The sequence below is a fragment of the Mauremys reevesii genome, linkage group 2 (assembly GCF_016161935.1).
Source record: "Mauremys reevesii isolate NIE-2019 linkage group 2, ASM1616193v1, whole genome shotgun sequence".
In the NCBI taxonomy this organism is placed as follows: Eukaryota; Metazoa; Chordata; order Testudines; family Geoemydidae; genus Mauremys; species Mauremys reevesii.
In genome coordinates, this window is record NC_052624.1 from 75,011,811 (window position 1) to 75,036,451 (window position 24,641).

The 24,641-nt window shown below is 41.4% G+C and overlaps 1 long non-coding RNA gene across 2 annotated transcripts in view; it reads right to left on the bottom strand.

Moving 5' to 3' along the window:
* Window positions 1-817: 817 nt before the first annotated feature.
* The window catches only part of LOC120397825, a 33,248-nt gene continuing 9,424 nt past the window's right edge, over window positions 818-24,641 (bottom strand). The window contains exons 3-4 of one of the 2 annotated variants that reach the window (XR_005594023.1): window positions 4,929-5,041; window positions 818-985 (exon numbers count right to left, since the gene is read on the bottom strand). This is a non-coding gene — a long non-coding RNA (uncharacterized LOC120397825). Of the gene's footprint in view, window positions 986-4,799; window positions 5,042-24,641 lie in introns of those variants that run through there. The other variant, XR_005594022.1, reaches the window with a different exon arrangement.

Below are 24,641 nucleotides of genomic sequence, written 5' to 3' on the forward strand. Positions count from 1 at the left end.
CTTACTTGTAGCCAGGGATGGTTTTCTAGGTCTGTATTAATATGTAAATTCCACTGGATTCAGATCCAGTGCCCAGCTTTGGCCTGAGTAGCTGGACCAAAAGGAGCAATGGCCAGAGTACTTCAGTGGAACATAAGGACTTCCAACACTTCCCTCCCCCCCACACACACACACGCTGCACCCGCATTAATCAGAAAATGGAGTACAAAAGAATCCGTGTATTATTTTATTATGTATTTATCATCTTGTGCCTACAGCACCCACTGAATCAGGGCTCCACACTGCACTTGAGCTTGTATGGATCGCACCAAATCCAGAGGCAACATTTTTCGTACCACCTGACAATTTCATTATGAAATGGATGAAATAATTTTAATACATAATTCCTAAAGTTGCAAAACAAAAAACTTTAGTAGCATACCCAAAGTTTGCAAATGGAAAGGCTTCCTTAATATCTTCCAATAAGGCTATAGGCAGTACTGCTTACATTTATCTCTCAAAAAATATGTCTGCATAAAAGGAGGAAATTTCCATCTGAGAAACTCAATATCGATTAGATGGTTTTTTAAAGTATAGTAAATTGAAGCTGTTTCCTAGTGTATTTAGAGAAACTAAGGATTCTCAGAATATGATATTTTTAACACAGTTCTGAATTCTCATTTTTCCTTCTCAATTGAATATTATCAAGGACAACCATATCAAACCTCTGTTCATAACAACAAAAAGTTTTTCTCATGTACCTCAACAAGACCTCTGTAATTTCAGTAATCTGAATTTGCACAAGGCAGCAGTAATTTTCTGCATTGTTTGCCCACATAATTCCAATTTATTAAAAAGAGTCCAAAAGATTGTTCATCATTTTTGACAGTCTCTTCCATCTTCTGAGTTGATTTAAATATAAGATGCAACATGATTTCACAGTCTTCCTTTTTATCAGCCTACAATGTTGAAGCAGAGATACTATATTCCATAAAGTTGTCAGTCACTGCAAATGGAAAATAATTTACATTTTCTGGGGCTTGAAAAACACAATGACTTAACTAAAATAATGTCAAATGAGAAAAAGGGAAATAGGAAACAGTTTTTCTATCAGAGAGGGAACTAAAACGGGAGATCTCTAATACAAGAACTAACCAGGTGTTTTACTTCCTAAAATCTCACAGAAATCAATGCATTTTCAGTTACCTTAGGGATGGTCTGATCTTGAGCAAGTTACAAAAGGAATCCAAGGTCACTAATTTAATGTCACAGTTTTTTAATGTTAGAATACTCGCTAATAAAAATATTGAGTTTCAGTAATCCTTATTATAATGTAAAGAGTAAGCTTTTCAAAAGCTCTCAACATTGGTCTAGCCAATAATAAAATTCCCATCAAAAATCCGACTCTGTATGGAACAGCAGCTCCTAAGACTCCCAATCCATTCTTGTGTTGTCTCTCAGTAGGATACTAATAAATTTATAAGTAAGCTAGATTAAAAAATATATTCACTGTCCAAAAAGTTATGCTACTAATTTGTCACTGAAAGTCATGGCTCTCAATTCCTGCACAATATACTCTTATTCTGGAGTGTGTGTTTTCATTAGGAGTATATCTTACGAAGATCAGTCACACTGAATACATTTTTTAGAAAATTTTAGAGTTTATCCTGCCTTGGCTGATCTCTTGATGCAATCTTAAGTCAAAATTTTAAACTTGAAAATTGGACTCAAACACCTCTTCCATAATATATTATATTAAGTCATCATACATAAATACATGTTGATATTACCATCTATTTCTGTGGTAGCTATGTGGTAGCTGGTAGCAGTGTTGTAGTTAAAAATCTGTCATCGTTACTATTAGAAATTCCCAGTTTCCAAGGTTTATCATTCAGCTTTACAATGTAATGCCTTAATCTTGCACCACTTACTCATGTGAGGAATCCTTATTCACACAAGTACCCCCATTAATTAATCACTTCAGTTAAGGATCCAGGACTGCACCCTAATTTGAGGATAACATTTACAAATTAAGATTTAGCTTGAAGGCAAATGTCTTTCTTTTTTCCCCTCCACATATAAAACAAAGTATAAGGTCTTCTGAAATGAAACGTAAACACCAAATTGTTTTCAGTGTAAAAAACAGGAAATGTATCAAGTGATTAGTCATTACTGTGGTGTGAGGGTATTGGCTATTTTAAAAGAGATCTCTGAAATGTGGCACAGATGTTTATCTTTGCTTGTGTGCTGCAGCCAGTACTTTTTAGAAAATATTCTGATGGATTTTACTATGAATTTTACTTGAGATGCTGAGTTTAAGGATACTTTTCAAGGTACGCATTTACTGAAAACACAAAGCAAACTCCAAAATGGAGGTGCTGGTTGCATTGAAGGGCTGAGACAGCAGAGCTCCTGGGTCATTGGGATCCAAGCATGACATCAGGTTCACCAAGGCAAAAGTCCATCCGGATAAGTCCGTCAGTCAGATCCACATTAAGTTTTTGTTTTTAAAAAGTGTCTTAATATTGACTTTAGTTGGCAAATAATGGACTTTTAAAAAATGTTATAAATGTATGTAGGCATTTCAGGTCTGATCTTTTCTATGAAGGCACTAGTGCATCATAAAACAGCAGGAATTAATTATCAATTCAGGGAAACATGATTCTCCAATTATCATTATTATTATTATTTAATATTTGTATGTAGATAGCACTTAGATGTCCTAGTCAGGGAATGGGTCCCCAATACACTGGGCACTGTATGCATGTATAATAAAGACCAAACAGCTTACAGTCTACATACTACATCCTTGTCCTTACAGAAGCAGGAATTGGCAGCTGAGGACCCTGACATCCCCTGGTGGTGCCAGTGCATTGATAGACCTGTTGTATCATGTGAGGTACCAATATGCCAGAAGACGTGCTGAAGCACTGTGAGGGTTCAAGTGCCATAACTCTTGAGGCACTGATGATTCCAGAGGAGTAGAGCAGGGTGAACATTTTGGGAGGATGCTTCTTTTTGATGAAAAATGCAGATTCAGATCAACTGAAACATTTAGCGAACTCACGCTGAATTCAACAAATTGTTTCAGTAGAAACCCTGCCACTCCACCCCACCCCTCACCAAAAAAAAGTTGAAATGTTTTCTTTTGACATTTTCAAAACTAAATGTTTGACTTCTAGATTCAAAATGACTTTTCTTTTTGAATTATCCTTCAATTTTATTTAATTATTAAAAAAAAATAAAGAAAAACTCCAAAGTGAAACTAAACAAATGTTTCATTTGACCAGAAACAAAAAATATTTAACATATTCAGTTCACCAGAACAAAAAATAAAATTCCTTTTGGGTGACCCAAAACAATTTTTTCTAAAATTTTACAATTCCAAAAAATCAGTTATTCTCACAGTTCTACAGAGGAGAGTGAGAGACCCAAGGCAGTGGAGGCTGATGAAACAGTCCAGCTGCCTATGTAGCACTGTATTAGCCAGTGATATTGCCTGTGCATCACTGGGGTCAGCAAGGAGCCTGCACTCTGAGGCAGTAAAGATGCAAGTATGTGGGGACTGGTGAGGTGCTCGTGCACCCAAGTTACTCAAGGTACCGTTGAGCTAAGGCACCTAGATGCTGAGGTAGAGGTGGCATTGGTGTCCCAGGGCAATGAAGGTGCTGGTGCATGAAGTACTTAAGGTGCTTGTTAGCTGAGTTGTCTGTCCGCTAGAGCAGGGGTGTTTGTGTGTGGAGGTTGAGGAGGCATGTCAAGAAAATGGAGGTGTGGGTACATCACATCTCACAAGGTGCCAGTGAGCCAAGGCATTTGTGCACAGAGTTATTCAAGGCACCAAGAGGGGAGGTGCATGGTTGCATTGAAGGGATGAGGCAACGGAGCACCTATGTTCCAACAGGGACATTGGTGCTCCAAACACTAGATCCGGTTCATCAAGGCAAAAATGCACCCTGATAAGCTGGTCTTGGCCCAGCAGAGCCTCACAGCTAAGTCACTGTCACAGTGCAAGAAGCAGCTGTTATCAACACATCAAGTTCAGCCATCAGAGAACCAATAGAAGAGAAATAAAACAGAAAAACACAACACAAAAATTATCAGCAGCCACTGATTAACTGAAAATATGCTGAATAACTGAAAATAGCATGGGGAAACTTTGATTCAGAGACAGGAGCTGGTAGCAAGACAAGCTCCCAGGAGTGCTAGCTATGGGAATAGCTAACATCCAAGCCTTAGGCAGTAGCCACAAAGAAGAAAGCCCACTTGCTAAACAGCTGGTACCTCGGGCAAGCCTTAGAAAGACTACATTAATATTTCAGTGCAAGTGATACCAAGAGCTGAAGGAAAGAGGAAGCCTCAGATTAATGAGGCTGACTGGGAATTAAGGAAATAATGACAAAAAGCAGGGACAGCAGCAACAAGAGCTAGAGCTGTGTGAGAACCATTGGCAGCAGCTCCTGGGGTAAGCTTCCTCACTGATCACAGCTGAAAAGTTGCTGTCTGAAGTGTTCTTGGGCCTGCAATACCTGAGATTAGAGCATGCTTAGTAGGACAAAAAGCCCTCAAGTCAGCCTGCAGATCCTTAGAGGATCACAAATCTCAAGAACCAGGGAGTTTCACGAGCTGATTTGCACTGGAGGATGAAACACAAGAGTGAGAGTCCTGCACTGATCAAATCATTAGAGAAATTAAATTGACACCCAAAAAGTAAATTTATGAATCCAGAATAAACTGAAAAAATCCAGGAAATGAAGTTCTCACTTTATGTAAATTTACTTTTTTTTAATAGTTCTTTTGCCATGAACTAGGTGCCCAGATTTTGACCAGCTGAGAGCTACATTAGCAATTTGCCCAGATCCCCAGGGCCAAGCTAATCTACTTAAAAGGAGTAGACTGCAACCATCTTTAATATAGATGTGTGTTCTTAGGCAACTAAAGATCCTGACATGCAATGCTATATCTTGATCCAAACAGCCTTCTGTTCAAATTGGTATGGAACACTTCCTTCTGGGATCTCCATATGCCTCTCCTCCACAAACTGTGGGCCACATTTGGCCACCTGTGAAGTAGAAGAAAGAAAAAAGGAGAGTCCAAATAGCTCTGAAATTTTAACAGGTTCCTCAGCAAAGTATTAGAATCATATTTACAACTTTATGCAGATCCAAGATTATGCAGAGATACTCAGAAGAAAAATTAAATGAGGAAACAAGAACAAATGTTCATGCATAGTTTATCATTCATGCCAGTCTAGAAAAGTGTATTATACCCCAAAGAAAGAAACAGTAACTCAAGCGCATAGCAGTATATTTATTGTTTTCCTGCAAAGTAATTATCCATCACCACATCATAATATAACCCCATAAAGTAAGATTCTTTTACACTGATGTAGTACAGAAATGTAATACCTTCCAAGATGTTTTACAGCCCCACATTCTACAATTTCAAGGTTTAAGCAAAAAGAAAAATGCAAGATAAATAAGAAATTCACATTTCTGACCATTAAGGCAAGCCGTGTACATTCAATAAAACATTATTTTAAAACCAATATAATCAAAAATAGTCTGAACACAAGGATCAAAGTTTAAAACCTAAGTTCATTGATGCCTCCAACTCCTCATTGATAAATTCTTTACAGCCTTATTTCTCACCTAAGAATTCTCATACCATATCAAACCAACAGTCCATCCAAACTAGTATCCTGTCTCCTACAGTAGTCATGACCTTATATTATAGGGAAAGATGTAAACTCACCTCCCTAATAGACAATTATGCAACAACGTGCTTATGTGCAGAGCTTCTTCTTAACTTCAGGAAGTTAGAATGTCTTATGTCCAGAAGCATGAGAATAGATATCTGTTAAACATTTTTATCTTAGCTAGTGTAACTGGGGACTGCATCTTGACATGGTGGGAAGGCTTGTGTGTTCCAATGACCCTGAGAGCTGTGCTGGTAGGAGCGTTAGCTCCTGGTAAGGCCAGTCAAGCCAGACAGGACAAAGGGGAAGGACCAGATGAAAAGCAGTCTACATGGCAACTGGCTGAAACCAAGTGCTGAGCAGCATTCAAGTAACTTAGCAAACCTCAGGAAAATGCCAACAGTTTCAGTGGGATGAGTGCCTGGGAAGGATTAGTGGGAACCCCAATGGAAGAGGTACCATCAAAAGATGGAAGAATTAAATCAATGAATTAACTAATGGCAGCCACAAACCAGAGGAACGACAATGGGAAACAACTCTCTGTAATTTCTCCCATGAGATTTTTCATGGCAGAACAAAGGCAAATCTTTAATCCACATGCGGTGTGGTGGACAGAGACCCTCCCATATTAGAAGGTGCAACAAACTATACTTGCGAGGAGGTTCTGGTGAATAAAAGTACTGGTTGTGGTTATGATGGTGCCGTATGAAATCTGTCAGAAAGTACAGATGTTTGCTTCAAAGAAAAGTGTGATCTGAACCTTCTTAAATGAATTAGCAGAGTAGGAAGATGGAGTCTGAGGAGTACATAGGAAGGGAAGCCCACCATTGTGACCAAAGAATTGGAAAGATAAAAGATAGACAGCTGCGGAATCTCTGAGCTATGATGAAATGTCAGGGGCCATTTCATGACAATGGATGTATATGGATGGAGTGCTACTAAGGATCTGAGAAAATGAGTGAAAATGGAGTCACATTTGTCTTATCCAAGGAGACCTCAAAATGTGGGCTTGGATATAACCCAATCAGTGATAGAATCTTTACAATTCATCTTCAAGTCAAGCCAATCAACATGTCAATCATACAGGTTTACAGTCCTACAACTGCAGCTGACAATTATGGGACTGATGAGTTCTTTGAACAGCTTGAGGAGACAATCATTAAAACATCAAGCAAAGATATCTCCCTTGTAACTGAGGAGTTGAATGGGAAAGTTGGAAGCGTAAGCTCTCATAAAGAAGTAATGGGAAACAATGGTCTGGATTTATACAATGAGAGAGGAAGACATTTAGTTGAATCTGTGCCCAACGGACCTAAATAAAAAGAGCTGCAGTGCAGAGCAGAGAACAGTTGTTGCCTGCTGCTGGAGGAGTGTGGATGGTGTTCCTGGCTGGCTGAGGAAGCAACATGGCTATGAACAAAGCAGTTACCAGCAGGGACCAAAGGAGCAGAGAAGGTCAAAGACTTCAGCCCTACGGTGAGGGTGAAGTGTTCATAAAGGTGTTGGGGCTGAGGGAAAGTGGCCTAGGGAATTGTAGCAGCAACACAGGTTAGTTAAAGGGATGCTGCTATTCATAAGGTCCCTGGACTAGGACCCGGAAAAGTGGGTGGGCCCAGGTCCCCCCGATTAGCCATTGGGGAAGTGGCTTGAATACTGAACTGTAATACTCTCCCAAAAGGGGACCTGAACTGTTTAGTGTCCCAGCTGGAGGGCTGTACCAGAAAAGTCCAGAGGGGCAAAGACATTGCCTCCAGGGAGGAATGTCTCGATACCAGGGCTGGGACGGCTTAAAGACAGAGCCCAGAGAAGGCTACAGGAAGAGGCCAATTGAGTCCTGGAATAGGCCCCTGTTGGACTATATACCCTGGAAGGGGGTTGTATTTCATGTTCAGACTGTGTGAGACTCAGCTGGAGGGCTCAGTCATGGAAGACCTACTGCAATTAGAGTGATAATGCAGGCACACGCATTCAGCCAAGGGGGTGCTCACGAGAGGTGGGTGCCACCCCCGTTAGAGGGTCAGACCATCAACTGATAGCCTCAAACATAAAATTAAAAAAAATAAGACATTTGGCAGGTCCACTGTGTTTGGATCTGTCCAGAATCAACAAAAGCTATGCGACTTCTGTACAGAATGGGTTTCAGTAGATATTTTGAAATGTATACTTTGGCAGCTTTGAGCATGGAACTTTTAATTTTATTACAAAGAGTGAAAAAGAATGGCTTGGAGACTCAGGAATGTAGGAGAGAGTATAAGGAGCTTAGAAGACAGATCCAAAGGCAAATTAGACAAGATAAGAGTAAATACATCAGAGCAAAATGTGAGAACTTGAAAGCTAGAAAGAGCAATAATACAAAATCTATATTCACAGTGGTTAGACTTGTTACCAGAAAATTTTCCCTGCAATTGAACATCATAAAAGATCATGATGGCAAAATCCTCATTGAAGGTGATGATAGCAGACACTGGTGGAGAGATTACTGTGTCACTCTGTATGCCTCATTAGAGCCACTCACAATACAGAATGACAGAAAGGACAGTACGGAGCCAGAGCCATCAGTCCTGGAAGAGAAGTGGTGTGTACTATTATGAAAATGAAGCTGGGGAAAACACCAGCACAACTGTTAGGGAGGTCTGGTTCCACCTCTAAGAAACCTCCAGTTGAGACACTCTCATAGCCTAGAAAAAGCTAAGTTATTTAGCTCATTAAAGAAAATTAAACATTAAGACTAGGGTGACCAGAGAGCAAGTGTGAAAAATCGGGACGGGGGTGGGGGGTAATAGGAGCCTATATAAGAAAAAGACCCAAAAATCGGGAGTGTCCCTATAAAATCAGGACATCTGGCCACCCTAATTAAGACTAAATAGAAAATCTTTCTGAAGAGCATGGAATTCAATGAACTACAAACTTGGAGTGCCAATTAATCATTCAATATCCTGTCCACCCATGTTGGCATTGCTTGTGAATGTATGCAGGGGCATGTACTGTGCCAGATGACAATTTTCTGTTGTTTATTTATGCATGTTGGCCTGATGACCTTGCTAGTTTTCATGCCTGAAGGAGTGGACTGAGATTATTGCTGCCTAGACTTGGCTGCCTGTGAAGGGGCTGTATAGTGAGGAGGCCATTCTTTGAAGTAAGACATTTTCCCAATTAGAAAGGTCAAGTTCTTGACCACCATGGTAGAAGACACATTTATCTTCAGTAGTAACACCAGGATAAACTTGGACTGGTACTCACTGAGGAAACTTCTGGCTTTATAAAATTTAGGCCAGGAGAAGAAAGAAGAAAGAAAGGGTGGGCCAAGAAGCCCCTTACTGCCGGATGGATCTTCCACATCTGGTCTACTGTCCCTCTTATTACTTATCATATCCCCCTTAGTCTCCTCTTTTCCAAACATACCCAGTTCCTTCACCTTTACTCATATGGCTTGAATTCCATCCCTTTGATCATCATTTCTGTCTGGATCCTTTCCAGTTTCTCTACATCCTTTCTATACATTGGTGACCAAAATTGGACACAGTACTCCAGGTGAGGTCTAACCAGCACCATGTAGAGCGGTACTATCACCTCCAATGACTTGAATGCTATGCCGCTATTAATGCAACCTAAAATTGCATTTGCTTTTTTTGCAACAGCATCATGTTGCTGACTCATGTTGAGGTTGTGATCCATCACAACTCCCAGATCCCTCTCAGCAATGCTGCTGCCAAGCCAGTTATTTCACATTCTATATTTGTACATTTGGTTTTTCTTCTCTAAGTGTATCACCTTCCATTTGCCTTTGTTGAATTTCATTTTGTTGTCTTTAGCCCAGTTATCCAATTTATCAAGATCCCTGTGAATTTTAGCTCTATCCTCCAAAGTGTTGGCAACCTCCCCTCAGCTTAGGTGAATGTTTTCACTTTTATTTGCTTGTAACCATTTTGAACTTAATTTCTTTTGCATGGCATCACTTAACCTATGTACTATTGTTAATAAATTTGTAGATGGGCTTTTTTAATCTAAACCAACTCAGTGCTGTCTTTGGACAGAAAGGTTTATTTACCCCAGTTAATAAACTGTGATGTGGTTTTTGTCTCTTTAAAGGAACAAACCAACCTTATTATTTCTCTGAACTGTTCAGTAGAAGGCTGGACAGTGTAGAGCACAGGGTTTGTAGAAAATTTGGGACTGGGGGTATGTTGGGGTGACCCTGCAAGTAGTAACCCAGGTTGGCTGAAGCCAGAGTGGTGCTGTAGACTGGCTGCTGGGATCAGAGCTACTGAACCAGGGTTCTCTAGCACATAGACACTAAAGGTGTGACCTGCATGCTGGTAGGCTGGCTGTGAACACCCCAGGCTGGGAACTAAAGCAGTAAAACAATTTAAGGCACCCAGGCTTGCAGGGAAAATGGTGACACAACCCCTTACTGGTTTGGATTGAACCCCACCCCCATGACAACTGTGGCATCTCAAAATGTACAGAGGTTTGACTCGCTGAAAGCTTTGTTTTATCATGTGTGACCGATGGATGCAAATCATGGGATTTTTAATGCTGCTGACAAGAAGAAAATTGACACCTTTGAGATGGCTTGCTGGCAAAGACTTTTGCATATCTCCTGGATGGAAAAGAAAATGAATCCTTATGTTAGAAGCATTATTGGAGAGAAGCAGACTCTGTTATCATAAATCAACAGATGCAAACTTATGTGCTTTGGTCACATTAGGGCATAGAAATGGAAATAATCTTTAGAAAGTTCTCATGCAAGGATTCATGGCTCCCCACCCTAGCCTTCAGAACCAGAGCTCCAGCCCAGGTTGTACCTTCAAAGTGCTGTGTATACTGCTCTTTTTAGAGCACTAGCATGGGCCCTGCTACCCTTAGTCTGTTGACCCAGGGTGAGAGGATCACTAAAAATCTGTAGACATAATCTTAGCTCTCTGTGCCTCAGTTCTCCATCTGTAAAATGGAAATAATAGTAATTTCCTACCTCACAAGAGTGTTGTGAGGATAAATACATTAATGGTATTCAGATCCTCTGGTAATGGGGGCCATAAATAATTACCTTAGATAGAAATGTCTAGCCTTTTTAATCCTGTAAACTCTTTGCCTCAATAATGTCTTGAAATAGTGAGTGCCACATTCTGTAAAAAGGCATTTCCTGTTATCAGTTTTAAACTGAGATATTGATTTAATTGTATGTGCCCTTGTTCTCATATTCTGAGAAACAATTAAATCAGAGCACCTTTCTGACCTCCTCTAAACCATTCACTTCACCTCTTATTCATCTCTGAATCTCCATAAATACCCTAGTCTTTTTAATCTCTCCACATATAGAAGTCTTTCCAAGCCTCTAATCATTTTCATTGCCATTCTCTGGACTTTTCCGTTTCATCAATATCCTAACTGAGATAGCATGCCTAGAAATTAACATAGTATTCAAGATGAAGGGATACCATCAATTCATACAATAGATTCATAATATTTTCAGTACATGCTCAATCCCTTTCTTGTAGTTGTTGGATTCTCCCGTCACTTCAACAGCTGAGTGTTCAGCCAGTGTTGACTTGAGTTATGGGTTGTTTTTATGGCTTTCTTCTCCCATAAGAAGCCAGCCCACTCCTGTACCAGCCCCTCTGAGATGCTAGGTATATACTTGAGCAGCTAGCCCCTCCCACCGCTTCCCCCCCCCCCATAGCTACACTCTTTTTCTCGCACAATCAGAGTTAGCATAGATATCTCCTTGAGCTCAAAATTACAGCCCCAGTTCAAAGTGTAGATGTACCTTAATGTGTATGAATGGATGAAATTACTGGAACCAATCTGCATTATTTTGCATTTAGCTGAATTGTATTTTATCTGCCATCACATTTCTCATTTGTATAGTTTTCTTTGGTCCTTCTGAAACCACTAATATTCTTCTCTAAAACATGAGGACTTAATATTTTGCATCATTCACAAATTTTGATGCCTCATCTTCCAGCTCACTAATATATTAAATAATCCCAATTTTAGCATGGACCTGGAAAATACCTTGGGATAGACACTCTAGTAGAAATCAGATTAAATAAAGCCCTGTATTATCATCCTCCCCTGATCAGTCCCATATTGGCACCTTATACCTGTCCCTCCAAATTGTTCAGCATGAGAGTCTCAAACTTCTTCAAGAAATTCTTAGAGGTTTCTAAATTTTCCATTTCTGACTGATCTTTTTCAAAAGTTTTCTTATCGAGTTATCCTTATTTATGTTTCAAGACCAGAGAATCGTATCTGATTTAGAAGCAGCTGGAGAAGTCAGCTGTTGAGTGCTTATCAGTTTTAGTTGCAGCTGCTTTTTCAATAAATCTGTTTTCTCCAGCTTGGTTTTATATATGGGTATCCTTTTAAACACAACTCAATCTATGTTTAAAAAAAAAATCTTATCAAAACGGAGTCTTAAATTTTGACTCCTCCCATCTTTAGAAATAAGGGCCAAATTTTCAAAACTTCCGGCCTCCACTGCACATACAAAACAGGTAAATACAAATGTAATTAGCAGGGTTGAGTACATAATTACCTTTTCTTGCACTCTAAAATAGTCTTATACTTCTCAGCTCAGTCAGAATATGTCAACCATATTAGAAGCCAAATTTCACCCCAGAAAGATCTGAGGCTAATAATCTACTATGTTGTTCCCACACAGAGAAACTCCTAGTAGATGCAAATTCCCCTATGATCAAAGACCCCAATGGGCCTGTCTAAATCAGAATGAAAGGTCTGTTTTACAATATTTTAACTAACATTTTAAAACTCTAGCACAAACAGGGCAAATTGTATTTTAGCTGGAAGAGATGAACCCTATGCTGTCCTACAGACTTCACCTTGTCCTGACTATATCAGGATTTTAAAATGTTAGCTGAAAATATGTTCGCTAATAAGTTTTAAAAACAAATCTTTTATATTAATTTACACATATCTTCTAATAAATGAGGCAAACCTGGAGAGGGAAAAGAATGATATTTCAACCTTCATTCTAAAGGTCCTGTATTTTTTGATGTAACATTGTTTTGATATTTAAAAATGATTAAATATCTATAAATCCAAGAGTATGACTAACTACAAAATAAAGATTACCCCACTTTAACAAAATCTCTCTCACCTTCTTTATTTCAGATATTTTTCATTCAGACAAATGTGCTAAAGCCTACTTTAAAAAAATGAATACATATATAACTGGCATATTTCAGTTTTCTATAGAAAGAAGGTACAATATGTTTCCTTATTTTACACTGCAGTAAAAGTGGCCACAGCTGCTCACCTCAGAAAGCAGATGGATGTTCACATACTATATCATAGTATCTATTTCAGGGTGAAATTTTAACTGCTTGAGTGTCACATTTTAATTCAATATAGCTGAAACAGGAAGATTAAAATTGTAAAACATTTCCTGCGCTAATTGATTGATGAATAACAGCTTCCAAGAACAGACCTTTCATTAATCTCATTGCCTATATGCCTATGAACTGAAATCCACTCAGATTACCTGAAGTCACAAGAAAAGATAACTAAGTACAACTTCCATCTTGCAGTTCCTATTTTCCAGGATTTTTCTGGAACTTTAATTTATTGGCTAGAAGCAGCCAGAACAGCCATTTCCATAAAACTACTCTTAGACTCTGAAACAAGAATGATTACTGGAAAATACTTTCCTCAGTGTTTTTCTGAAGAACATTAATGATAGTAAAAAGAATGAGGAGTACTTGTTGCACCTTAGAGACTAACAAATGTATTTGAGCATAAGCTTTTGTGAGCTAAAACCCACTTCATCAGATGCATGCAGTGGAAAATACAGTAGGAAGATATATATACACAGAGAACATGAAAAAATGGGTGTTGCCATAGGAGCTATAACAAGACTAATCAATTAAGGTGGACTATTACCAGAAGGAGAAAAAAATGTTTGTAGTGATAATCAGGATGGCTCATTTCAAACAGTTGACAAGAAGAGGTGAGTAACAGTAGGGGGAAAAATTAGCATGAGGAAATAGTTTTTACTTTGTGTAATGACCCATCCACTCCCAGTCTTTATTCAAGCCTGATTTAATGGTGTCCAGTTTGCAAATTAATTCCAATTCTGCAGTTTCTCATTGGAGTCTGTTTTTGAAGTCTTTTTGTTGGAGTATTGTGACTTTGAGGTCTGTAATTGAGTGACCAGGGAGATTGAAGTGTTCTCCGACTGGTTTCTGAATGTTATAATTCTTGATGTCTGATTTGTGTCCATTTATTCTTTTGTGTAGAGACTGTCCGGTTTGGCCAATGTACATGGCAGAGGGGCATTGCTGGCACATAATGGCATATATCACATTGGTAGATGTGCAGGTGAACGAGCCTCTGATGGTGTGGCTGATGTAATTAGGTCCTATGATGGTGTCCCCTGAATAGATATGTGGACAGTTAGCAATGGGCTTTGTTGCGAGGATAGGTTCCGGGTTAGTGTTTTTGTAGTTTGTCAGACAACGGTCACTGGAAATACACATTGCACAGGTACCAATCATAGACACATTGTAAAGGCTTTTAAGCTCCAAGAAAACATTCTTGTAAAGTTAATTATTGATGTCTCAGTGTCTTCTGCAAGATGAGTTCCCCTGCACAAAATAGTTCATCCAATTAAAGAGATACTTACTAAAAAGAAAGCTGCATAGCTGAAATACAACAATTTGTATATAGTTTGGAGGATAGAATGTGTGTTCCTTTTAACTTAACTTTGGATCCACCTCTCTCACTTCTGGGTAGTTTAAAGATGTTAGATTTATTTTACGCATTAATACCCAGGAAGTACATAAATGTCAGCCATCTCAGCAAAGGAAATCTAATAGCAACCAACCAAATAAATTCCCTAAATGGTAAAATTTAAGAGATTTCAGTTTGCAAGAATCAACTAGGACACTGAATAAAGAGTTTAAAGCTTTGAGGCATACTCTGCCTTTCTTTAAAAAAACAGTAATCAGCTATTTTCAGGACAGCTCTACTTATACCACATTCTGGAATGCTACATAGTTTTACCTGGGTGAAGTTCTCAGCCCCTATGAAGAACTCCCATAGTTTGCATGGGGGAACTATGTCGGAGAACCTTCCCAAAACCCAAATACACAAGGCATGAGGCACCAACACAGTTAGCCTGCAGCTGCTATCCCAGCCCATAGGTTTTAGTAGCAGCCATACCCCTCTACTCCAACCCTAATTTACAGTGTTTGAGGACAGTGGAAATGTACAGTTAATGAACCTACTGGCTATTCTCTTACCTAACCCATAAACTCCCACCTCACTCTCCTGCATTACTCATCTCCACAGATGGACCACCAGAGAGCTTAGTTCGGTGGCATGAGGATTGCTACAAATTCACTTTTGCAGATTCTCAGTGGCCTGTCCCATCTGCACAGAAGAAATATCATGTTTCTACTGTATTTGGCTCTTCGCAGGCTGTGGAGCAAGAAGAGGGAGAAAAATGTCTCCCCACTCACCTTTAAAGAAACAGTCAGAAAATAACAAACTGCAGAATTAAATCCAGTGAGAATTTGGTCATTTAACACTATGCTTATGAGGATGTTTTCCTGTTCATACAATTAGAACAAAAAAATTGTATTCTATCTTTAAAAAAACCAAGACAACTGTTCAGAACATTGCTGTGCCATCTGAATATGATGATTTTGTCATGAGTGATGGATCATGACTTGTTTTAAGTTTGGCTTGCTCTGTAATTATTACCAACATCCATATATTCTATGAAGAGTAATTCATTTCCCATTGATGTTGACATCCATCAAGTCTACAGATATAGCTTATTTTTCTGTAATGTTCATAGTAATATCAGGAAATTGATTTCTAAATTATAAATGAGTTGGGCTCATTTGGAATATACTGAGTGGTTTTTAACATATGGGGCTTTTAGAAGTCAATGTCTAACATAAACAGTAACACAAGGGCGAGGGTTTTGCTGAGCACTGCTAGACCAAACAAAAGGGCAAGAGCAAAAAGTACAGAACCATAACATCACAGAACAGAGCAGCTAAAACAGGATGTCAGAAGAAATTAAAGACCCAAGAAATCAAGATGCTTAAGAAACGAATGAGGACAATTAAGCTGGTATGGTTGTTTTTGTGCGCTTGTGCCATGATGCCTGCAGTAAATAGTCAATTGATAATGCTGAGATGAGTGGCCAGTAGGACTTACTGAGATTATTAATTCTTATTAATACTTCAGATTTCTTTATATTTTAAGAAGTATTTTGCCTTGAAACTAGCTAATTGTTCCATAGCCAGTATACGTAACCATGTTTCAATCACTGTTACCTTCACACTCCCTTCCTCATACCCTCCAGCTGTCTCTTTTCATTTTGGCCCTGATCCTTCAACGAGCTCCACGTGGGCACAGAGGTCTGCCTATGTGGAGCTGATGGCAGGAGCAGGCCCTGTATGCTCTTTGAGGCAGAGACTATCTTCTAATATGTGTTTGTACATCATCCAACATATTGGGACCTCTGGGCGCTACGGTAATTCAAACAATAATATCAAAAATAAAAAATGTTGCTTTCCCTGCACATAAGCTCCAAAAAGGTTTCTACTGCATGTTTGTCCGAACTCTCTGCATATGTTGGAGTTACCCACACTGTACTATGATTTGCGCTGTCCCCTACTCTGCGCCCTGCTCTGTTATCTTTGGAGATGGTCAGGCATCTTGAAAGGCTCACTGCCCATTTGAGTAACATCTCCACTACAGGAGACCTCTTAGACAGAGGATCAACACATAGAGGCAAAGAAATCAGTACTGCTAACGTTCCAGACCAGGGAAGATCTTTTTTCAAATCATCACCAATCTCATTTTCTGTTTCTTGTCTGCATTCTAGAAATAATTTTATGTAGCCAAGATACTAATACAGAATTCCCTCAATTATCATCCCCAGATTTTTTTTACAATACAAATGTTTTAGTCAGAATGTGAGCAAGCTTAACAAAAAAAAAGCCTTTGAAATAAAATTATTCTTGTCAACATTTAACCTATGAGACACACTAAGTTAAAGTCCTTCTATATTCTTAGCACAGCAAACAGGGGGTATCTGTTTGAAAATAGCAATGGAATAAGGTGCCACAATATTATCAGCATCATGGTGTATAATAGACATGTTCTGACACTAGACAATAATAATGGAAAATGCCATCAATTACAAGAAGAAAATGTATTAATTTACAGTCAACTCCAGGTATGGGGAAAAGATAGAAAACACTATTTAAATCTAATACCTAAGAAAGAACATAGAATCATAGAACTGGAAGGGACCTCAAGAGGTCTTCTAGTCCAGTTCCCTGCACTCATGATAGGACTAATTATCTAGACCATTCCTGACAGGTGTTTGTCTAACCTGCTCTTAAAAATCTCCAATGATGGAGATTCCACCACCTCCCTAGGCAATTTATTCCAGTTCTTAACCACCCTGACAGTTAGGAACTTTTTCCTAATGTCCAACCTAAACCTCCCTTGCTGCAATTTAAGCCCATTGCTTCTTGTCCTATCATTAGAGGTTAAGAAAAACAATTTTTCTTCCTCCTCCTTGTAACAATCTTTTACATACTTGAAAACTGTTATGTCCCCTCTCAGTCTTCTCTTTTCCAGACTAAACAAACCCAATTTTTTTAATCTTCTCTCATAGGTCATGTTTTCTAGACCTTTAATCATTTTTGTTGCTCTTCTCTGGACTCTCCAATTTGTCCACATCCTTCCTGAAATGTGGCACCCAGAACTGGACACAATACTCCAATTGAGGCCTAATCGGAGTGGAGTAGAGCAGAAGAATTACTTCTCATATCTTATTTACCAGGGCTGGCTCCAGGCACCAGCAAAAGAAGTAGGTGCTTGGGTGGCCAATGGAAAGGGGCAGCACATCCGGGTCTTCGGAGGCAATTCGGCGGTGGGTCCCTCACTCCCTCTGAATTGCTGCCGAAGAATGAAGTGGTGTGGTAGAGCTGCTGCCGAAGTGCCGCCAATCGCAGCTTTTTTTTTTTCTTCCCCCGCCACTTTGCCGCTTGGGGCTGCAAAAAAGCTGGAGCTGGCCCTGTTGCTTACAACACTCCTGCTAATATATCCCAGAATGATGTTCACTTTTTTTGCAACAGTGTTACACTGTTGACTCATATTTAGCTTGTGGTCCACTATGACCCCCAGATCCCTTTCCGCAGTGCTCCTTTCTAGGCAGTCATTTCCCATTTTGTATGTGTGCAAATGCTTGTTCCTCCATAAATGGAGTACTTTGCATTTGTCATTGTTGAATTTCATCCTATTTACTTCAGACCATTTCTCCAGTTTGTCCAGATCATTTTGAATTTTAATCCTATCCTCCAAAGCACTTGCAACCCCTCCCATCTCGGTATCATCCGCAAGCTTTATAAGTGTACTCTGTATGCCATTATCTAAATCATTGATGAAGATTTTGAACAGAACTGGACCAGAATTGATCCCTGCGGGACCCTGCTTATTATGCCATTCCAGCATGACTGTGAACCACTGATTACTCTCTGGAATGGTTTTCCAACCAATTATGCACTCACCTTATAATAGCTCAATCTAGGTTGCATTTCCCTAGTTTGTTTATGAGAAGGTCATGCAAGACAATATCAAAAGCTTTACTAAAGTCAAGATATACCACCTCTACTGCTCCCCCACATCCACAAGGCTTGTTACCCTGTCAAAGCAAGCTATCCGGTTGGTTTGACATGATTTATTTTTGACAAATCCATGCTGATGGTTACTTATCACCTTATTATCTTCTAGATGTTTGCAAATTGATTGCTTAATTATTTGCTCCATTATCTTTCCAGGTACAGAAGTTAAGCTAACTGGTCTGTAATTTCCTGGGCTGTCCTTATTTCCCTTTTTATAGATGGGCACTATATTTGCCCTTTTTCTGTCTTCTGGAATTTCTCCTGTCTTCCATGACTTCTCAAAGATAATTGCTAATGACTCAGATATCTCCTCAGTCAGCTCCTTGAGTACTCTAGGACGCATTTCATCAGGCCCTGGTGACTTGAACACATCTAATTTGTCCAAGTAGTTTTTAACTTGTTCTATTCTATTCTTGTTCTATTAATGTATCAGCCCCCATTATTGACAAACACAGCCAAGTCAAAGTGTATTACATGACAGAATTTTAAAAAGAGCACTCATTTTGTTTTTAATCTAGCTGTTATATAGTGCTTAGATCTCAAAGTGCCTTAAGTAACAATACTTACATTTTGCATTTCTATAGTGCCTTTCATTCATGGATCTCAAAACACTTTCTGTAGAGTCATAACAATATTATAAGGCTTGCTTCACCACACTGAAATGCAGTCCCACCTGGCATGGAATGTGGCAGCTGTTTCACAGAGAACAGCAACAGTACACTACATTTTTCTAGGATAGGAAGTAAAGAAGAATTCAACTGAAACATCAAGGAAATTTGGGTAGGCGGAAGGTAATTCTTTCACCCATGATTTCTCAGCCTTGGTATCAGAGGGTCATGACTACAGATATTGAGGGGCTTTTGGCTAGATCCCAGCTAGAAGTGAGGAGGATCTACATATAGAACAGGTTAAGAACTAAACAGATTAATCTGGATCCACAAAGGTACTTAGGCACCTAAGCCTCATTTTTAAGTGCCCCTGTGATCCACAAAAACCCCAATCAGCTGCTAGCTAACCCTGGAGGGGCTTAAAGTAACTCAGCACCTACATTTTTGCAGTAAAAGTTCCTTAAGTTTTTTGTCTGTGGGCATACATAATACTGCCCCACTCTAGGCATCCAGATGCCTATCTCCCACCTAAGCCCAAGAGCAATCCATCAACAGGGGAGAAAATACACACTCCCACACCTAAATTGCATGTGGGACCCAATCCAGTAGGGGTGTTCAGAGGCCACCTATTGCATGCCAATCAGCCTTATAACCTTAGCTCTTATAGCATTCACCCAAGATAGGGAAGACCCTATGTTTATGTCCCCCCATAGGCCTGATGAAAAGTTTCTGAACAGGGTCTCCCATCTCTCAGGTGAGTGCTCTTACTACTGGGATATTCAGATATGGGTCTCCCTCAATCTCTCCTATTGAAGTTTTTCCACTTCAATTAAATAATAGAATAATTAAATATTAATTGCAACAGAGAAAATGTGAGAATGACTCTAGAGCCCAGTGGTTGGGGCACTCACCTGAAAGGTGGTAGACCCCTGTTCATATCTCTTCTCCTCATCAGGCAGAGGGGGACTTGGACTGGGGATCTCCCACTTCTTGGATGAGTACTCTAATCACTGGGCTAAAGGTTACAAAGAAGGGCTGCCTCCTTCCCATCCCCTAATTGATCCATGTGGAGTTGGATGGCCTCTGAGCACACCTACCAGATTTGGCCCCATTGCAGCTTAGACAAAGGAGCACTTATCTTCCCCCCCAAGTTGACTGATCTCTAGCAGAGATAGGTGCCTCCCTGCAACCCAGACTTAAGCACCTATATGAGATGGGCAGGGCTTAGGACACACCCTTTTCTTGGCATCTCCCATTGGCTAGCTTAAGCAGCTCTCCACCTAGCATGCTGGCTTTGTTGACTACATTCTACGGTGCCTATCTCTCCCCATTCACCGTATAGTAGCTTAGGCCAGCAGTTCTTAACCAGGAGTCTGGGACACTCTGGGGGCCGCAAGCAGGTTTCAGGTGGTCTGCCCAAATAACCAGAGAGCAGGGCCAGCATTAGACTTACTGAGGCCCAGGGCTGAAAGCCAAAGCTCAAGTCCTGCTGCCCAGGGCTGAAAGCCCAAGCCCAAGCCAGGCTGCCTGGGGCTGAAAGCTGAAGCCTGAGCAACTTAGCTTCATGGGTCCCTTGTGGTGTTGGGCCCTGAGCAATTGCCCTGCTTGCAGGGCCGGATTAATGCATGGGGCTTTAGGGGATGCAGCCTAGGGCCCTGGGCTTTGGGGGGCCCGAGTACAGCAGGGCTCAGGCAGGCTGCCTGCATGCTATGGCCCCATGCCTCTTCTGGAAGCGGCCAGCTGCTGACACGTCTCTGCAGCCCCTGGCAGCATGGGGGAGGCAGCTCCGCGCACTGCTCCCATCCCAGCACCGTCCCCGCAGCTCCCATTAGTGCTGCGGGGGCAGGCAGCACACGGAGATACACTGTCTCCCTCCCCACAGGGGCGCGCAGAGCCGTGCCAACAACCAGCCGCTTCCGAGAGTGCGAGAGTGGCCTGGGGCCACAGCATGCAACCAGGCCGCCTGCTTGAGCCCTGCTGTGCCACCGGTCAGGAGCCACCTGTGGTAAGTGCCTCCCGACCAGAGCCTACACCTCGCCCCCTCCCCAGGTCAGAATCTCTTCCTGCACCCAAACTTCCTCCCAGAGCCAGCACCCCTCACGCTCTCCTGCACCCCAACACTCTGCTCCAGCCTGGAGCTCCCTCCTGCACCCAAACTCGCTCCCAGAAATAAACTAATATAAAATCTGTTTCAGCTGTTTTGAATTAACTTACCTACATTCTACATGTTTTAAGACTGAAATGTAACAGCAGAATGGCTTTATGTTCATTAAAAGGCAAGTTTAGTACAGCATTAATAGCCTCGATGCCATAAGTGTGATCATTTTGTTTTAAATTAGGAAAAAGACTTGTAACTGGGGCTCCACAAAATCTAATAGCCCTGGGCCCACAGGAGAGTTAATCCAGCCCTGACTATTTGCTACCCCATAACACTGGCCCTGGCTTTTAATCTACTGGATATAAAGAAAAAGAGTTATTGTGGCACAGGTGAGCTGTGGGATTTGTATACCCACAAATACAGTAACTCCTCACTTAACGTTGTCTCGGTTAATGTTGTTTCATTGTTACGTTGCTGATCTATTAGGGAACAAGCTCGTTTAAAGTTGTGCAATGCTCCTTTATAACATCGTTTGGCAGCTGCTTGCTTTGTCCACTGCTTGCAGATTCTCTGGAAGAGCAGCCCCTCCTTGTGGGGATTAGGAGTGGGGGAGCCAGCAGCCCTCCCCCTACCTCCATCAGCTCCCTTAAATTCCCTGTAAGGTATGTGGCTCGGCAGCTGCCCAGCCACAGTTCAGCTGTCCCTCCCCCCACTGCCGTGCTGCTCCTGCCCTGCCCTCTGCCTTGGAGCCACTCCTGGGAGCTTCCTGCTTGCTGGGGGAGGGGTGCTGATATCAGGATGTCCCCCTGCTCCTGCCCCATGCTCTGTACCCCCTCTTCACAAAGCGGAGGCAGGGGACAGGGCTCAGGAACAGAAAGGAGGGAGCTTGCTGGAAGCTGTTGCTTCCTGTCTGAACTGGCTGATCTGCTTAAAAGGGCAACGTACTTGAAGAGCGGTCAGCGTATTTACAGGGGCAATGCACGTCTCTCTCTCAGGGCCGGTGCAAGGATGTTTTGCGTCCTAGGCAAAACTTCCACCTTGCGCCCCCCTGCACCCCCACCCTGAGCACTCCCCCCACGGCAGCTCCCCCCCTCCACCCTGAGGCACCCCCCCTTGTGGCAGCTCCACCCTGAGGCCCCCCCCTCCTGCCCCAGCTCACCCCTGCTCCATGCACGAGCACCCCGAGCACGCCATTGCTGCTTCACTTCTCCCGCCTCCCAGGCTTGTGGAGCCTAAGCTGACTGGTGCCGCAAGCCTGGGAGGCGGGAGAAGTGAAGCAGCTCACCCCTGACCCTGGCATGCTCAGGGAGGAGGCAGGACAGGAGTGAGGTGGGGCGGGGAGTTCCCCTGCGTGCCGCCCCTCCTTACTTTCTGCAGGCGGCCCTCCCCGCGCTCCCCTGCCCCAGCTCCCTCTGCCTAAATGCCGGCAGCATCTAGGGTGCCCGAAGATCCGGCTGCCGCGGTCACTGCCAAAGAAAATGGCGCCCCCCCAAATCTCAGTGCCCTAGGCAACCGCCTAGGTCGCCTAAATGGTTGCACCAGCCCTGCTCTCACTCATGCATGCACCCCCCCACCCAGCACTTTGGAAAGTCTGCACCTGTGCAGCCGTGCATGTATTGTCAGGAGGAGGGAGTGGTGCACCCAGCTGGATAGCGTGGGCTCATCATCATGTTCAGTTTTTGCAGGGAAGTGTTTGCAGCTACTGCCCTGCATCTATTGTGTTTCTTCCCTCCTGCCTCAGTCCATGCTGCTTGTAGAGTGAGGCTACATTAACAACAACGCATTAACCCTTGAGGGCTCAGCCAAGTGCTAGTTCATCATTTAGCAGCAAGGCATTCCCTGGGAAATATTCCACCCTCTTACTCCACTACCTCAGCCAAGCCTCACAATCATTCATTGCTGTATATAATATTAAACTGTTTGTTTAAAATTGTTTATAACTTATACTGAATATATATATATATATAAAATGTCTTGTCTGGTGCAAAAAAAATTCCCTGGAACCTTGCTGCCCCCTATTTATTTACATTAATTGTATAGGGAAATTGGATTCACTTAACATCATTTCACATAAAGTCGCATTTTTCAGGAACATAACTACGACGTTAAGTGAAGAGTTAGTGTAGCATGTTGGAGGAGCCTCAGAAAGAAAAAGGTTGAGAACCCCTGGCTTAGACTACTAACTCAGGTTTTGTGGATCGCAGTGTTGTTCCTGTGATTTTCTAGATGCCTAAAAGTTAGGTTCTGCAACGCTCAGCATCACAATGCCTAAGTCCCTATTGTGGATCCAGATCTTTGTTCCTTTCCCTTGGGACATTACTCTCTGCAAAGAGGTCCAAGAACTCAAGAAAAATTATCTGCTGTGCTATTCGCTATATCAAAAGCCAAGTTCCTGTTCTGAACTTTAAGGAGCACCTTAGCTTTGTATCCCTTGCTAACAGAATCTATAATCCACCATATGGAGTTTATACAAGACACTGCATTGACTCAACTCTAGCAATTATCTGAGAAATTCTGTTTCATCCACTAAATCTACAGCTTTAATAATTTACAAATCCAAATCAACCCCAGCAGTGAGCAACCACACTCCTCAACAATTAAACCTCATGGAAACAGTGATTACATCTGTCATCCCAAAAGATCTACTCTCTGTTAGTTAGCACTCTGAGATCCCTGGGGTCAGATTCCACCCTGTTAGAATTTCACTCCTCCCAAATTAGCCATCATTGTAAACATGGAAAAGTTTGGCTGCTAATTTGGAGCAGATTTTCTGTAAACCATAAGTATCCAGAGTTTATGAGAAAGGAAGTTATTATTCAATGCTCACTTGTATCATCTGATGCCTGGTTTGACGATAGGCTCCCAAAAGGGTCTTATGATTATATTTTTTATGCCAGACCTTCTAGTATAATTGAATTCATTGGTTACCATATCCTTTGTATCAGCAAACCAGTTGAAAAGCTAGTGATAATTTTGCTGTTTGAAGACCTACAATGCTAAAAAGCAGATTCATTTCTAGGACTCTTACTCCTAGCCACAGAATGTATGTGAAAGCCCCATTGCATCTTAGAAAGGAAACCACATATAACAGATCAGGGGGGTTCAGCCTTTCCATAATGGGACCCCACACTGCCCTGACCCTCTTCCCATTTAGCAATGTGGGAAAGGCAGAGTGGTTGCAATATCCTGACATGACTATCTTGAGGGTTTTCAATCCCCAGGCTGAGAACTCCTGTGTTAGAAAATACTTGGGGAAATAAAGTTCCATGACACAAAGTTTTTGTCACCCTTTATGTTTTCACATTAAATATAACATATCAACAATGAGCAAAACTTGTTTGTTTTCATAGGGAATTTAATCCCACCAGGCCTGATTTTACACTACCTTGCACGTTGTGTAATCAGTTACACCTGCACAAAGTGAGTGGAAAATGGATGTAAGTGCTACCCAGTCAGAATGGCAGCATTTTACACCCACTGGCACAGGTGTAAATGACAATACAAGATGCTAGGCAGTGGAGAATCAGGTCCATCGTGTTTAAGGTTTTAAATATCAACTGCACATCATGACGGCAAATAGACAA